This window comes from Crocodylus siamensis, chromosome 1 (assembly GCF_052110815.1).
Source record: "Crocodylus siamensis isolate JL-2025a chromosome 1, ASM5211081v1, whole genome shotgun sequence".
Lineage (NCBI taxonomy): Eukaryota > Metazoa > Chordata > Crocodylia > Crocodylidae > Crocodylus > Crocodylus siamensis.
The window spans coordinates 328,797,622-328,811,841 of NC_143395.1; positions in this window are offsets into that span (position 1 = coordinate 328,797,622).

The following is a 14,220-nucleotide window of genomic DNA, read 5'->3' on the forward strand; positions in this document are numbered from 1 at the left end:
AGGCTAACAAAGCTAATATATATTTTGGCATTGACTTCAAAGGAGCAAAATGACTCATTGGAATTACCATTCTCAGCATAAATCTTCCACTATGGGCGTGTCTACACATGCTTTTACATGTGCTTAAATTCAATGAACATTTGCCTAATGCACATTAAGGTGATTTAAGCATGCATCTACACATGTATGCATAAAGCAGGCATCAAATTTATGCATGAATAGCTAAATCGTATTAGCAAACGTGTAGACATGCTAATGTACATTAATGCAGGTGTGCAGACCAACATGGGACTAACCTTAGTCCCAAGTCAATGGACACACATTGTGTTAATGTGCATAGCACACCTACATGTTATCTAATACACACACATAATGTATATGTGTGTATAATTATACATATATAATTATACACTGCATAATTATACACACGCATTTAGGCTTGAATAGCCTTAAATTGCCATTCTTAAGGAGCATTAAGGGCACACATGTGTGGATATGCATCCTTAATGCACCTGAAATTGGGCTAATGCACATTAAATGCACACATGTAGGCATTCCCAATGTGTCATAAAATGTAAGTGATATAACTTCATTATGGACAACATACCCTTCTCTCTAAAAGATACTTTAGATCAGAGGTTCTCAAACTTTTTCTCACTGCATATCCCTTCCAGACTTACCAGCTGCCTGCATACCCCCTATCAACATAATTTTATATTTTAACTTCTTAAATGCCAATTACTATTATAATGAAAACTAAAGCCACCATTACACAATTTCTTCTATGTACCCCCCAGACATTTCTTGCATACCCCCAGGAGTATGTGTGCCACAGTTTGGGAACCCCTGCTTTAAATAATCTGGTGAAATACCTTAAGTTCTGTCATGGCAAAACTTCAGTTATTATGTTCTTCTAGAATATACACAGCAAATCCACCTGAATAACTGAAGCAAATAACGTAAATGGACATATCCTCATAAATGGGCACATGTGGTTTGAGGAGCCACAAACTGCATGCAGTGCCTGCGCAACCATATGCTACACTGCTAATTGGCAGTGTGGTAGGGTTTTTTTGACACCAGGATATCCCATTGTGAAAAAGAGAAGTAACTAAAAAGGTGGTACAGCACACATGGCAGCACCATACATTTCCAGAAACTGGAGCCTGGCTGATCAGAGCCATACTCTGGCTGCTGGTCAGGACCTAAGCAGTCAGTCCAGCATTGCTGATGCCCTGAGATGCCCCTAGGACCCCAGCTAATGCTGCTGGAGCCAACACATGTGCTGACCCAAGCCCCTCCTACCCACCCAGGTCACTTTGCCACATGCCAGAGCACAGGTGCAGGGACATGCCCGGGGCATGCCTAGTTCCATGGGAACCACACGCCCCTGGATGTATATGCTCATGGGGACATGCCCAATGTAGCCAGCTCTTGAGAAAAATATAGCATGGCTACAGTGAGTAAATCCCAGGAAGTCAAGTACATATTATTACAAAGCTACTAAAGGCCTTGTTTAAAAATATGAAGTTGGTTGCCCCATCTGGAAAATGATTCTGAAGTCAGACTGGGAAAAAAATGTAATCAAAACAGAAAAAGCAATTTGGAGTCCAGATCTACCTGAATATTTATCAGCAAAAATACCACTTCCAGTAGAATTACAGACTGAAGCTATAACAAAAAGAGCAGTACAATGCACTTATGTCTCATAAAAGCAAAGAGAGCTTGTAGAAAAAAGGTACACTTTCTTTATGCCCATTTAACTCCACAGAAGCTAGAGATTGTTCTCAGCTAGAGTTCAGCTATCTGCATACAACTCCCAGCATTCTATTACAGTAGATGGCTTTTCTTGAACCCTTTCGCCACTTCCCAGAAGATTATGTCACTTTACATTTTAAGGAAGCACTAACTCCAAAAATGCAGAAAACAAAAACAAAACAACAACAGAAAAAGATTTATAGTATCTTTTTAAAGCTAGAAAACAAATAAAGTTTGTGCTGACTTTAGTTTTGAATTGTTATTTTTTCAGGTAGACATAGACATTTTAATTTAGTTGTTACTGACTTGACTTTGGACATTAGGTCATTCATTGGCTTGAGACTCCATCAAAAATATCAAAGCGCTGTTAAATTAATAAATAAATAAAAAGAAAAACAGAAGACATGACCTTCTGTGTCTTAGGAATGACCTTTTTGTTGTTGTTCAATATTTAGGACAAAATTCTGTTTCACCCAAGAGGTATGAGTAACTCCTAGTGAATTCCTGATGAATATGGTTAGAAAAACAGAGGCATTTTACCTTGCTTATCCAGATGTGCAGTTCTTTACTCTAGTTTTAACGGAGGTCAAGTACATATCTAGTGTGACTGTGGAGGCAAATTCTACTTTGCCCTGAAGAGGTACCTGGCTCTCTTATTTATTTCAACGGGCAACACTTAGCCAGCTCAGAAGGCATGTAGCTCTCCATTCAATCTAATAGAAAATTTTAACTTGAGCTAGGATACGTCCATCTGCTCAGAATCCTTCTCTCATATGTCCACGTAAAGGCTTACACATTTTAGTAAAATTACGTTTAAGTTGGGCAACTAGATATCTATGTGGACAGCAGCATACGGCTCCTTCTCTTCCTCCATAAACCTGGTGCTTAGGGCAGTTACCCAGAACATGGGACACTTGACTCCCTCACTCTCAACAGCTGCAGAGGGGTTGACTCCATGTCTCCTGTATTAGAAAAGACTGCCTTAATCCCCAAGCTATTGGGACAGACATGGCTGTGAGAGTTACCCATCATTCTTCTTCTGAAGATGATCTAAAGGACATCCAAAAGGGCCACAAGAAGGGATGGAGGGAGCCTAACTGTGGCCTAGGGAAGGAGACCTAGCTTTGACCTGACCTGAAGAAAGAAAGTCCTTGGTTCTTGTCTCTGTTCCCAGAGTTGCTTATGCATTTTACCCAGTGACTCTTTACTGGCATTGTAAGTCATAACATTATTTTAGATTGCATTTTAGTAATGAGGGTCAGGAACAGGCCTGCTGGAGTTGTACCAATGCAAGTGGGGAGTATTTTGACCTGCATTGCACATAGATTCATAGATTCATAGATTCATAGATGCTAGGGTCGGAAGGGACCTCAATAGATCATCGAGTCCGACCCCCTGCATAAGCAGGAAAGAGTGCTGGGCCTACATTACCCCAGCTAGATACACATCCAACCTTCTCTTGAATACCCCCAGGGTAGGGGAGAGCACCACCTCCCTTGGGAGCCCGTTCCAGACCTTGGCCACTCGAACTGTGAAGAAGTTCCTCCTAATATCCAATCTAAATCTGCTCTCCTCTAGCTTGTGGCCATTATTTCTTGTAACCCCCGGGGGCACCTTGGTGAATAAATACTCACCAATTCCCTTCTGTGCCCCCCTGACAAACTTATAGGCAGCCACCAGGTCGCCTCTCAACCTTCTCTTGCGGAGGCTGAAAAGGTCCAGTTTCTCTAATCTCTCCTCGCAGGGCTTGGCCTGCAGGCCCTTAACCATACGAGTGGCCCTTCTCTGGACCCTCTCCAGGTTATCCGCATCCTTCTTGAAGTGCGGCGCCCAGAATTGCACGCAGTACTCCAGCTGCGGTCTGACCAGCGCCCGAAAGAGGGGAAGTATCACCTCCTTGGACCTATTTGTCATGCATCTGCTGATGCACGATAAAGTGCCATTGGCTTTTCTGATGGTTTCGTCACACTGCCGACTCATGTTCATCTTGGAGTCCACTAGGACTCCAAGATCCCTTTCCAATTCCGTGCCACCCAGCAGGTCATTTCCTAGGCTGTAGGTGTGCTGGACATTTTTCCTCCCTAGATGCAGCACTTTGCATTTCTCCTTGTTGAACTGCATTCTGTTGTTTTCTGCCCACTTGTCTAACCTGTCCAGGTCTGCTTGCAGCTGTTCCCTGCCCTCCGGCGTGTCCACTTCGCCCCATAGCTTAGTGTCATCTGCAAACTTGGACAGAGTACATTTCACCCCCTCGTCCAAGTCGCTGATGAAGACATTAAAGAGTATCGGTCCAAGCACCGAGCCCTGCGGGACCCCACTGCCCACACTCTTCCAGGTCGAAACCAACCCATCCACCACGACTCTCTGGGTGCGACCCTCCAGCCAATTCTCCACCCACCGGACTGTGCAGTAATCCAAGTCACAGCCCCTTAACTTGTTTACCAGTATGGGGTGGGATACCGTATCAAAGGCCTTCCTGAAGTCCAAGTATACGACATCCACCCCTCCTCCTGCGTCGAGGCGTTTTGTGACCTGGTCATAAAAAGAGACTAGATTGGTCAGGCACGATCTACCTGCCACGAACCCATGCTGGTTTCCCCTCAGCGTAATTTGTCCTGCCGGGCTCTCACAAATGTGAGCCTTGATGATTTTCTCAAAGATTTTGCCAAGGATGGAGGTGAGACTGACTGGCCTATAGTTACCCGGGTCCTCCTTCCTCCCCTTCTTGAAAATGGGAACCACATTGGCCCTTTTCCAGTCCTCCGGGACTTGACCCGTGCGCCACGAGCATTCAAATATTCCCGCCAGTGGCTCTGCAATGATGTCGGCCAGTGACTTCAGTACCCTCGGATGGAGCTCATCCGGGCCTGCCGACTTAAAGGCATCCAGTTCCTCCAAGTGACCCTGCACCACCTCAGGGTCCACGCATGGAAGTCTGGTGCCTTGCTGCTGCCTCCCTACACTCCCAGTGAGAGACTTGTCATGCCTCTCGCTTAGGAACACTGAGGCGAAGAACTCGTTGAGGAGTTCAGCCTTGTCCCCTCTGTCCGTCACCAATTGTTTCTGCCCATTTAGCAGGGGTCCTATTCCTCCCTGGGCCTTCCTTTTACTCCCTATATATCTAAAAAACAATTTCTTATTGTCTTTTACTTGGGTTGCCATCCTCAGCTCCATGGTAGCTTTGGCCTGTCTAACTGCCTCCCTACAAGCACGAGCAGAAGAGTATATTCAGATCACATGGTGATCTGAACATAAATCACAGAACATAAAAAATAGAGCTGACCTCATGAGGTCATCTAGTTCAACCTCCTGCTCAAGGAGGGAACAACTCTGTCAAGGCTGACCAGAGAAATCCAGGGCAGACTAAGGGCCAAAAGGGGAGCACATAAAAAGTGGAAACAGGGAGAGATCACCAAAGAGGAATATACCTCTTCTGCTCGTGCTTGTAGGGAGGCAGTTAGACAAGCCAAAGCTACCATGGAGCTGAGGATGGCAACCCAAGTAAAAGACAATAAGAAATTGTTTTTTAGATATATAGGGAGTAAAAGGAAGGCCCAGGGAGGAATAGGACCCCTGCTATATGGGCAGAAACAATTGGTGACGGACAGAGAGGACAAGGCTGAACTCCTCAACGAGTTCTTCGCCTCAGTGTTCCTAAGCGAGAGGCATGACAAGTCTCTCACTGGGAGTGTAGGGAGGCAGCAGCAAGGCACCAGACTTCCATGCGTGGACCCTGAGGTGGTGCAGGGTCACTTGGAGGAACTGGATGCCTTTAAGTCGGCAGGCCCGGATGAGCTCCATTCGAGGGTACTGAAGGCACTGGCCGACATCATTGCAGAGCCACTGGCGGGAATATTTGAACGCTCGTGGCGCACGGGTCAAGTCCCGGAGGACTGGAAAAGGGCCAATGTGGTTCCCATTTTCAAGAAGGGGAGGAAGGAGGACCCGGGTAACTATAGGCCAGTCAGTCTCACCTCCATCCTTGGCAAAATCTTTGAGAAAATCATCAAGGCTCACATTTGTGAGAGCCCGGCAGGACAAATTACGCTGAGGGGAAACCAGCATGGGTTCGTGGCAGGTAGATCGTGCCTGACCAATCTAGTCTCTTTTTATGACCAGGTCACAAAACGCCTCGACGCAGGAGGAGGGGTGGATGTCGTATACTTGGACTTCAGGAAGGCCTTTGATACGGTATCCCACCCCATACTGGTGAACAAGTTAAGGGGCTGTGACTTGGATTACTGCACAGTCCAGTGGGTGGAGAATTGGCTGGAGGGTCGCACCCAGAGAGTCGTGGTGGATGGGTCGGTTTCGACCTGGAAGAGTGTGGGCAGTGGGGTCCCGCAGGGCTCGGTGCTTGGACCGATACTCTTTAATGTCTTCATCAGCGACTTGGACGAGGGGGTGAAATGTACTCTGTCCAAGTTTGCAGATGACACTAAGCTATGGGGCAAAGTGGACACGCCGGAGGGCAGGGAACAGCTGCAAGCAGACCTGGACAGGTTAGACAAGTGGGCAGAAAACAACAGAATGCAGTTCAACAAGGAGAAATGCAAAGTGCTGCATCTAGGGAGGAAAAATGTCCAGCACACCTACAGCCTAGGAAATGACCTGCTGGGTGGCACGGAAGTGGAAAGGGATCTTGGAGTCCTAGTGGACTCCAAGATGAACATGAGTCGGCAGTGTGACGAAACCATCAGAAAAGCCAATGGCACTTTATCGTGCATCAGCAGATGCATGACAAATAGGTCCAAGGAGGTGATACTTCCCCTCTTTCGGGCGCTGGTCAGACCGCAGCTGGAGTACTGCGTGCAATTCTGGGCGCCGCACTTCAAGAAGGATGCGGATAACCTGGAGAGGGTCCAGAGAAGGGCCACTCGTATGGTTAAGGGCCTGCAGGCCAAGCCCTATGAGGAGAGATTAGAGAAACTGGACCTTTTCAGCCTCCGCAAGAGAAGGTTGAGAGGCGACCTGGTGGCTGCCTATAAGTTTGTCAGGGGGGCACAGAAGGGAATTGGTGAGTATTTATTCACCAAGGTGCCCCCGGGGGTTACAAGAAATAATGGCCACAAGCTAGAGGAGAGCAGATTTAGATTGGATATTAGGAGGAACTTCTTCACAGTTCGAGTGGCCAAGGTCTGGAACGGGCTCCCAAGGGAGGTGGTGCTCTCCTCTACCCTGGGGGTATTCAAGAGAAGGTTGGATGTGTATCTAGCTGGGGTAATGTAGGCCCAGCACTCTTTCCTGCTTATGCAGGGGGTCGGACTCGATGATCTATTGAGGTCCCTTCCGACCCTAGCATCTATGAATCTATGAATCTATGAATCTATGCATCTTATCTAAGCATTCTTCTAACTTGCCCATCCTTTGTATGCCCACTCTACCTTTCTGGAGAAGTTGAATGTATAGTTACAAACTGTGCTTGGAAAAGTGAAATTTCAGGAAAGGTTTGAGGGTGGATAACATTACACAGTATTCTCTCGAAGATAGCCCAATAGACAGTCAAAGGGAAAGAGTTATGGGGCCAGAATAAAAGCATATGGACCCTTTTTCCTGAAAGGAAAGTTTTCTATGACCCAGCAGTCAGGCTCTATTTTTCTATCTCCAAACACAGGCACAAATTCCTTCCCATTATAGATTCTTGGTATTGTTCACTGGCAGGCATCTCCTGCATAAAGAAGTATTAAAATGTGATGTAATGAAGTCTGCCACTGGAAGGCTTTCCCAATAATACATTCTCAGCATCTATTCCAGTTCCACTGGGACAGAGAGTCCCAGTGAATCATCTTGTGAAGAAGTCTGTTCACTGCCCCCATTATTTTTATGCAGATTCCCCAACAACTCTGCAGTGCAAAATCCACAAATTGGATACAATACTGGAAGCAGACTCACCCACCCCCTGCCAGGGAAATATCCACCTCTATAAGCCAGGGTCTGTCTCGTTTTTGCTTTCAAAGCATTCCCTGTAATGCCTTCACTTTTAGCTGCTTAGTGGCCGAGCCTTAAAAGAAAGATTATTTCAGTCTAGCCTGCTAACAAGGATGCTGGTCTTGTTGAGATCAGGGTTGAAATTGCCTCCAAGGATGTTAGCCTAGAAATTGGGTATCCCAGGTGTTCTCTGTCCTGGAAGATGCCCTAACTACTAGGCTGTTGGGCAAACTGTGGAACATACTCTGTGTCAAGTTGTAATTGTGGTTTCTGATAGACTACAATTTGCAGGAGTTAAAATGTTTTTAACATATCCAAGATGAAGATGGATTAAAATGGCTCATTGAGGACTTAAATCCTAGCATGCACCATAGGAACAATCTTAGATACGTGTATGACAATGTGGCCATTCATATGTGATTCAGGACACTACAGAAAGCAAAACTGAATGTCATTGGGACAAGGGTGACTTACGTGAATAAATCTGCATAAGCATCACTTAAATGTCTCAGCAGGGGAATAAAGTGCGGTCCTTAAAGTATTCCTATATTGTATATTACTACCATAGTAACAGTAAAAATTCAAATTATAGTAGCATCTTCAGCAGTGAAGGCAGTTCTCTGAAATAAACTGGAAAAGAGTGTATATGTAAAACTTCCCTACTTTCTACTGCTGTGGAACCTGTCAAAATGTTTTCTCTCTTTCTATATGTGATGCATGGGGAAAACTGGAGCAAATTGTACACTGGCATTTGTGGAGGGTGGGGGAAACACCTGAAAACTGATGACATTTTGGAAAGGCCACTATTGATGTTGTCAAGTGCACATTTATAAAAGATGCTGATTTCTTTTTTTCAAATGTTCCCCTGTAGTACTAACTTCACTTGAAGGTGCAATCGTTGTAGTTTGAGAGTTTTCTTTGAAAGAATGAAACAGCTTTGCTTGCATTTCAGGAAATCCTAAAGCCATCTGTATCACCCAGAATTCAGACCATTTTATTTACTATATGAATGGTAAATATTATTTTAACGTACATAGATGACATCAGTAATACCTAACATTCTAAGTAAAGCTTCATAAAAAATCTTCTTCTATTTCATTTAAGAAAAATAGAAAACATTTTTGTGACTTGCTAACAGAAATGAGATATGGTATAAATGCATCACTCTCTTCCCCTAATCTTGCAAAGTGAAAAGACCCTTGTACAAGTGGAACAGTTTGCAGGAACAGGACTTATATTTTTAGCAAAATTGCAGGTCTGCTAAAGTAAAACAAAACAAAGTGAATTCTATTTCAAAATATGCCTCTCTCATAACTATTTTCCCTGAGAATAACTGTGATGTCTAGAAGATGTCATAATTCTGCTCTTTCTGTATTTATTTCTGAATAATTTGATTGACCAGTATTATGCTAATATTTTAGTCTTCAAATTAAATAGTTTATATATGGTACAATAATAGTCACTGCTAAAAAATCAGCCTTTAGTAGCAGTTACTACACTATGACATGAAAAGTATCAGAATTTGTTTTAAAATTTAGTAGAAAAAATAATCTTAGATATTACTATCTAGTTAATACATATGACTGGTGACATTGTAAGGGTGACCAGTGCAGTATGAAATGCAAAATAACTCTAATTTCATTTAATAAATTAAACTCTGCACATGAAAGACACAGGTGTCTTATCTAATGTCCACTGAGGTCAGTAGAAATCTTTGCATCAGAACCTAAAATCTTCATCAAGAATTTATGATTGATGCCAGTTAGAAGTCAGGATTCACCTTTGGAATCTGAGAGTACTATTGATATTTCCTCTGAAGTTAGAATAGAAAATATATTCAATACCTGTGTGATAATGTTTAAAAATGTTAACTCTGACTTTTAAAATTTCTAATCTGAATTTGGGTATTCTGTGCTATACTACACTTAGTAATAAACACTAAAGAATATTGAGGTGATATGCCAGAGCGGGCTGAAAATAATTAGGAGTCATTATTTTATGTTAGTGTATGAAAAGGAGAAATTGCTATTATCTGTTAGTTACATGTTGTTTCTTCCTTCTTGTACATATTGCATTGTTCCACTGGAGCATGTGAATAAGTTCATAATGGTGTAAAGGGGAAGGGGGGTCTCAGTTGCTATATCAGCAGTCTCAATCTTGGCTCTTTCAGTCATGACTCATGACTTTTCAGCTTGAGTGGATTCCAGGTAAACCAGTCTCTAAGACACATTAAAGGGTTAGGCTCTGATTCAGAAAGCATTTAAGTCTTTGTTGAAGGTTAAACAAGTATTAAAGTGTTTCACTGAGTCAAGGCAATGCACATGGCCTTCAAAAGGGTATAGAATTCAATCAAGAGTCAGTGGAACACTTTTTTGTTTTCAAGACCGATATCGAATGGTGTATCGCATAGAGGTTCTATATGACCTTCAAAATAAGATCCAATAATAATACTCTTTTGATGCTGTTATTGTTTGTATTTTGGCAGTACCTGATGGCCTTAATCAAAGACTAGGCTCCATTGTGCAGGGCAGAGTTCACACATGTAATAAAAGTATGATCCTTAACACTGAGAACTTATAATCTAAATGGAATCTATAGGTGAATGAGAGTGTATTCTCCTCCAAAAAGAATGAGCACATCATTTGGTTCAGCTAAGAGGTGAAGAGAAGGGGTTCTAGAACCAGTGATAGTTCCACATTTGTCTGAGACTATATGCCACGTTAATGACAAGAGAGTAGGTGTCTGTAGCAAAAGATTAAGTCAACTGCTGAGCTGTTTTTCTTTCCCATGTCAGCTGTGTTTTCTCATATCCAAACATGAGCCTTATGGCTTTCAGCCATGTGCTATATATCTTAGATTGTGGAATAAAGCAATTAATAAGTCCCTGAATGGAGATTAAAGCTGAACAAAAATTCAAAATCAGCTACCCTTAATTTCTCTTTCTTTCCCTGCCTAGCCAGTACAGTTTCTAACCACATCCCTCTATGCAATAATGCTGTATTTTATGTTCCTGAAATATCTCATAAACAATGTGGGTTTGGCATTTTTTGGTGTGCATCAACTGAATAGTCAGGTACTGCAGGGATTGATGTCAGTGATTCAATAGGTTGTACTTTTTCCATTGATTTAATAATGAGCCAGGATCAAATCAATATGTTAAAGTAAATCTTGCAGCTAAATATAACGTAAGTCAGATGAAATAAAACCAAGAACCTGATTGCTTATGATGCTTTTAAGATTTCTTGGCGACAGTAGGGCTGTTAGCCACAAAGTCCTGAACAAATCCTACTAGGATGATTACATTTTGCCTACCTAAGTTCTCACCCTGTTCCAGTTACTTGCAGTTTCTTTCTTTATTTTTTACTTCATTACTGTGGAGCATATCACAATAATGATATAGATGAGTTCTCATGTTTCATTACAAAGTAGGGTAACTTCACTTCAACTTGCTTTTTTAAATTTTTGTAAGGCACCTTGGGATCATTCAAGATGAATGACATTAGAAAAATAAAGTCTATATATGATATATTACAGCATATAAAATCAAAGCCTCTCCCATCATAACCAGTTTATTGTGAGAGAAGAAAAGGGGAAAAAAAGGAAATAACAAAAAAAAATGACCATCACCAAAACCAAATGCATCCTTGCAAACATACCAGGCAGCTTTCCGAAGAAACCTAGTTTAATCTGGAATCATTTAGCTAATACACTCATGGGTATTGTAAACCAGAGAACACCCAAAGATAAATAGGAGGGATAACATCAGCTTAAAATCATACCCCATCTGACAGTGTTTTGTACTAGGTTTTTGTTAATTAATTGCATTTTTAGTGTCCAATATTTTTTACTGTTTTCACTTTTTTGTGTTCTACCTTTGGTGGCATCCTGTATATAATTCCTACTTTTCCATACATAGTTACATTCCTTGCTTTGGTATAGACATTTTCATTGCTTTATGCAAACTTTTCACACAACAACAAGTAAAATAAAAATATTTAGAAATCAGGAAAATATTTCTGATTGCTGATTCTACTCTGACTGAAGTCAATGTCAATTTTGCTATGGATTTCAATGAGAACAATATCCAGCACCTTGAAAAATAGAAGGGCACAAATGCAAGGTTGGCAATTGTGTTCTGGATTGTAAAATTTAAAAGAAACCAGAGAATATAATTGAGTACCACAGTGATATTATTGAACTTTTAAATAAGAATTTAACTGTAAAAGTTATGAAAATAGTAATTGTACTCCAGGACAAATACAATATTTGAAAATATTCTCAACTATGGTGTATATTATACAAAGCTAGATGTCAATATTCTTCATTTATACTATATTATTTATACTTCATGGTCTACAAAATCAGTGACTGATGCGTTACACCTTCTACTGGTCTAGTGGTAGTACAGTTTATGCAATATCAGTCCTGGTGCTTGGGGAGGACTGAGCATACAGGATACAATCAAATTTATCTTGCTTGACTCACTGTGAGGAGTGAGTAAGGATTAGAAAGAGGTTTATTCCACCTCTACCAGAGGCCAGATAATGTAGATGCCAAGCTATGTTGGTGAGAAAATGTTGTAAATCTTGAAAGGATGTCACAAGTTATTTCCAATCCTGCAACAAGACAGCTAGGTCTAGGAGGCATTCTCAAGCAAATTACCTTAGAGTATTTCCTATAGTATCTTGTTTGGTAAACCTTGTGAACATCATTCATCTCAGGATATTTTTAGTTGCCTCGCATTTATTCTAGTTTGATAGATGACTGGGTCTGTTTGACTGAGCATGGATAATTCCTCACAGCTCTATTCATATAGTACAACTCCACTTTATTTATATATTTCATGCTCACTTTATTACAAAATGCCTTTCAGAAGTAAATAATATAGAATTTAATAAGGCATAGCAAGGTAGATGGAAAAAAAGAGTCAAGAGAGAGAAAAAAGAAAGGGGGTGTTTTCTAATGAAATTTGTTAAGAATATGAGTAACTATGAGGTAATGGGTACATCTACTCATGATGCTATGTTACCATAGCAATGTGTTATAGTGACGTAGTATCAGCAGGGACAAACCATGATACCTCCCTCATAATAGCATGCTGCTACGGTGATGTAAGGGCTAAAAATAACCATGCATCACCAGCACAGTGCACTATGGGCTGTTATTGTGCCATCATTTAGTACTTCCTTGGGTAACAAAAAGAAGTACTAAATGACAGCACAGTAACAACTGCTCTGTAGGGTCACATATAGATGTGCCCAGCAATATTTTAAAATAATGTCCCAGAGGCAGGAGATGGAGAGAAGAAGGCTCTCGCAAGTGCAGTGATTAAGCATTGGGAAGACAGAAAGAGGAGAACAGAGGAAGACATGCAAAGGGCTGGCAAACTGATCTACTGTAACTACATTCGGTGTGAGCTTTGCTATGGACTTCAATGAGAACGATATCAAGTCCCACAAAAAACAGAATGTTACAAATGCAAGCCTGCCAACTATAAACTGGATTGTAAAGTTTAAAGGGAACCAGAGATTATATCTAAGGACCACTGTGATATGATTGCTCTTATAAATAAGAGTTTAATTTCACTGCAGTATTTTATTATATATATGTATTTTTTAAATCTTGGTCAGCATTATCAAGGGGTTGGAGGTCAGAATCTACATTTGTATGGGCAGGAGTACAAAGGCAGCACAGCTTCTTCCCAATTTTCCATCCTTAAAAGGAATTTCTAAAGCAAACCCTTTAATGGTGACATTAAAGTTTAATTTGAAATTAAAATGCCTTGCAGGGACCAAGTCATCAGAGAAGCAAGGGTCATATGCTGACATACAGATTGACAAAGATGATACTTGTGCTGATTCTAGTAATCCTGTATCATCAAATAAGTATGATGACACTGAAGCTAATAAAGGTCAGAGTGAGGGTGATAAAAAATTAGAAGGAGCACAAGAGCATATTAGAGACTAAGGAACATGGAAACAGCATATTGCTGCCCTAGGAGATTGTCTCATATTATCAGCTAACACTGAGAGGACTGCCTGATGCAGAACACAAGTACTCTATTATAATGTAAACGATTTCTGTAGTCTGAGGAGGACTACAAACTAATAAATCCAGTCCAATCGACATTTTCATTGTCTGCCACTGTAAGGAGAGAGATCCTATTTCATGATCCTGACTGGAAATAATAAAAAAATAAAACCTTGTCACATTGTTGTGGCCCTTAAGCAAATTAAAATTACCTTTAGCAAGAGTCTGGGGGATCACTCAAGCCCAAATCTAAGCATGAAATCTGAGGTTAAATTGAAATTGATGAAAATGTTCTCCTAGCCCTCTGTGATATTAAATAGGTATATTCCATGGGTGCATCTACAGGAGGCATCTACTGTGCAGTTGACTAATTAGCTCTGCAGTAAACATCTCAGCATCTACACATACACCCCTATCATGCTGAAGTAAACTAACTTTCAAATACTTGTATTGACAAGTACTATCCTGCTGCAAAGTAAAAAAACTCCGCAATAACACAAATGT